Source organism: Saccostrea cucullata, unplaced genomic scaffold (genome assembly GCF_032062105.1).
Source record: "Saccostrea cucullata isolate Sc308-1 unplaced genomic scaffold, CSIRO_AGI_Scuc_v1 ctg11532, whole genome shotgun sequence".
Lineage (NCBI taxonomy): Eukaryota > Metazoa > Mollusca > Bivalvia > Ostreida > Ostreidae > Saccostrea > Saccostrea cuccullata.
Window position 1 is genome coordinate 1,297 of NW_026922865.1, and position 4,132 is coordinate 5,428.

Genomic DNA, 4,132 nt, shown 5'->3' on the forward strand with positions numbered 1-4,132 from the left:
CTTTATACATATAGACCATTCAGGCGCGTAGCCAGGATGGAAACGAAGTGTACGCAAATAACGGTCGGGGGTCTGGGGGCCGCCCTGAGGCCCCCAGTGGGTCCAGGGCGAAGCCCTGATGGGGGCCCATGGGGCGAAGCCCCCGGAAGCTCGTGGATTTTAAGAAAAAATTTAGTCATTTTCCCGGAAAAGAAATCACGCTACATCTCTTTTCTCGAGCAAGCACTTAGCAAAGTTATACTTCCATGAATACTTCAAGAATTAAGAGAACGATAATTTAATCAAATCAATTCACGGAGATTTTAGTATTGGAAAAAAAGTTTACAAGTGTGACAAGATAAAACAGAGAAATAATTTCAATATCGTAATCATTGGAGTTTTAATATTTCATAAAATAAACGGGGGTGTTGATGGGGGGGGGATGTGTCTCATTTTTGATTTTCTTTATATTCTGATAGCTTAAACAATGTGAGAATGCTTATAATATAATTTTATAAATTGGTAATATCAGTAACAGAAGATATTCATACATATTTTATTATTTACTTTAGCGTAATTTAAATTTTACCATTTTTTTGTTTAACGACATTTATTCATTATACCTCAACGGATCCGAAATTGAAAATCTTGCATAGTCGTCCAAAATTCTTGAAACTTTTTCTTGAGATCAAAGTCCCTTAGATCGCTTTCCTTCACCAAATATTTGTCCGATAATCAGGATTACGCGGATAAACAGTTGAACATTTTGGTTCAAGATTTTCTCCCTCAAGAATTTTGGAAGATGTTTTTGAAATTGATTATTTCACTGTATTATTAAAAGACTAAATTTGACTGTACAGACATGCGGAACAAAATTTAAATCGACACAATAAGACGCAAAATAATTTGAAACACGATACTACTTCCTTTTTTTCTCGAATAAATATCTCTCTTTCTTTTATTTTCGTTCTTTTATTCTTTTTTTAAATTCTTTTTTTTTTTTTTTTGAAAATGATGTGTACGCACCTGCGTACTTGCGTATAGGCAGCTACGCGCCTGCCATTAAATGTTTCAAAAACTTTATAGAAGAAGAAATTAAAGTGTACATTTACAGGAATGAGAGCACCAAATCCCCGGATGCACACATGGCTTTGTTTGTTATGGAACATTAAACAGAATACTGAATGGGTAGGCGTTACGCCATTGGCTGAAATCAGGTATTTAATTGTTTTCATTTTAAAGTAAAATTAATGACCTTTGAAATAAATGATGGGATGAGGGAATATTACAGAAACTATAGAAATACCAGGGAAGATTTTAGGAGTGGGGGTTGATTTTTTATGCCGCGTGTTATTTACTGCGAATCTCTATAAGTTGAAAATAACTGCAATTTTGACCTATAAACGCCATGGGACCATATATTTTTTTCAGTATTTTTTGTTAGGGCTTAGAACAAAGTTTGAAATGATGCTAAAGATTTTTCTGAAATTGTCATAGTAAAGTACTGAGAGGGCCTAAGGTTTGTATGGAGTTCTATGGGAAAATAATTAGTGGTCTTTTCCCTATAGAGACCCCAATTTTTACACTTTAAAGTGATTTGAAAGTCATGAAATGTTATTTTTAGCTAATTATTTGAAGATTGATGACATTTCGAGAGAAAATTTAGCAAAAATTTGAATTAGTATACTGCGGTAATGGGGTTAGTGGTGATTTGGGTCTATTAAAGAGAGGAGGGGGGGGGGGGGGTAAGAGAAGATAGAAATTAGTAAAGTCGTGTACAGTTGACATGGTCAAAGGAGGAAGGTAAGTTAAGAAAATGTATTAGATTGTTCTTAAGATGAATGATTGTATGTATACATAGATTTATGTGTGTATTTTGCATGTACATGTGACTGTGTATTTATTATGTTTTGCTCTATCTGTGTATATTATGGAAGTGTAGGACAGTGACCTGGTGTTCATTTTTTTTAGTTTCTTAGACTTTTGCACTTTTGGCATTTTTTCTAATAATTAAGGTGGCACATAAAAGGAATTTTTGTGATGGACAAGTGAAAGGAGGACATTTTCTGTCTTGTCATCTCATGTTTGGTAGTGTATGTGTTCCTCTGGATTGCCCCCCCCCCTTTCTTGGCTGCAGGGTGATCAGTTTGTAGTTTTGTTGTTTCTATGTTGTAGCTACACAAAGGTCTATGTTTTCTCTTTTTTCGCTCTTTGTAGTTTGATCAGAATTACTCGCTGCGACTCACTTTCTAATGGTTTCTAGTTTTTGTACTTAGAGTTACTTCCCTTAGACCTGCTGACCAGACAGGCAGAATTTCAACATGATGATATCTTAACAGTTGTGACCTTTGGCTTCTGATTTTTTTTCATAAATTATTGTAATGACCTTGAACTGCATTTATGACATTTGACCTTTATTATATTTACATGTAATATTATGTAATATTGAAAAAACATGTATTCCACCCTTGGCGGATCCATTTTTCATACATTTAGCTATGTAGAAGACATGTAATTAAGGAAATTTTTAGAAAACTTGAAAAATATTGTTGTTTCATTCATGATTTATGCTTAATTTGACTAATTTTATTGATTTATTTTCATTTAAGCACTTTAGAGGAATTTCATCTTTCAGCTTTCTTGGCCCTGGGAGTGCTCGGTCTCTGATCAGCAGGGGCATTTTCTCTATATAAGAAGAAAATGGAGACTCCCTACCCACCCGATGTATTTTGTCGGACAGTTTTCTGTACATTGCAGGTAAATTTTTTATTTATTAACTTTCCAGCCTCTTATTGTATAGTACATTTTGGGGGTTGAAGTCAGTTTTTGCTTTTCTTTAATTTTTAAAAAAAATTATTTAAATTCTCCTTTTCTTAGCATGAAATTCAAAAAGTAGCTTCTGATTGTAATGTATAAGACTACAGATATTGAACTTTGATTTGTTATCAAAAGGATTGATTTAAACTTGTCTAAATTAATTGTAAACAAAAATAAAAGGGGGCACCTGCTATTTCTTTAAGTGTTTTTCACTGGGGGGTGGGGAAACTTTTTTGTACATACTTAAGCAATAGGAGGGATTAGATAAGAATCAATTAGTATATCAGAGTCTTAAATAATTTACTTTGCATAAGCATAAATAATTCTATATCAGTCTTTTTAAAACCTTTGAATTTTGCTTAATTAACTATGATTTATCCAATTTTGGAGCTTTTTACCTAATTCTGGGTAGAATCCACCCTTATGAAATTATTGACTCAATTTTGACTTAATATCACTTTATTAACATTAAAACACAAAAACAATTCATTGTACAAATATTTTATTTATTACAGTCACCAATATATTCAAATATCATCACCGGCCCAGATGTCATTCACTCCTTTAAACTGTGCTGGTAGCAGTAAGGTGTCATCATTTGAGATGGTCACAGTATCCAATACACTGAAGTCACAGGACTCAAATTTCATACATGTTCACAGGTAGGTGTATAGTCTTTGAAATTACCACAATTGACTAATTCTGGGACAGGTAAGTATGTAAGTATAGGAATGAGAGCACCAAATCCCCGGATGCACACATGGCTTTGTTTGTTATGGAACATTAAACAGAATACTGAATGGGTAGGCGTTACGCCATTGGCTGAAATCAGGTATTTAATTGTTTTCATTTTAAAGTAAAATTAATGACCTTTGAAATAAATGATGGGATGAGGGAATATTACAGAAACTATAGAAATACCAGGGAAGATTTTAGGAGTGGGGGTTGATTTTTTATGCCGCGTGTTATATAGGATCCGGGCCACAATTAAAGGGTGAAGGTCAAATGGCTAAAACGTAGCACATGTAGGAAATTCATATGCCTCCCTTTCAATGACAAAAAATAAAAATAGCTCACATGTTTTAGATACTTTTTGGGTATAAAATAAAAGTAGAGTGTCTAAAGTTTACAATGATATGCAGCAAGGTGCATTTCATGCAAAAATTATGCCTAGAAATATGAATTGAAAAGAGCATTCATTTGGTTTGTTTACACTTTTTTTGCCAAGCGAGAGCTATCCTGAGGTCATGACGTCAGAAGATTATTAATAACCAGGGAATTCCACATTCAACACCCCTATTTCTGGATGTGAATATTTATCTGACACATTGCTCTA

At 33.6% G+C, this 4,132-nt stretch overlaps 1 long non-coding RNA gene across 1 annotated transcript; it reads left to right on the top strand.

Annotated features, from left to right (window-relative positions):
* The first annotated feature begins 1,085 nt into the window (after positions 1-1,085).
* On the top strand, positions 1,086-3,746 carry LOC134262611 (uncharacterized). The gene is made up of 3 exons (XR_009991042.1): positions 1,086-1,196; positions 2,589-2,736; positions 3,312-3,746. It is a non-coding gene; the product is annotated as an uncharacterized LOC134262611 (long non-coding RNA).
* Positions 3,747-4,132: the final 386 nt, after the last annotated feature.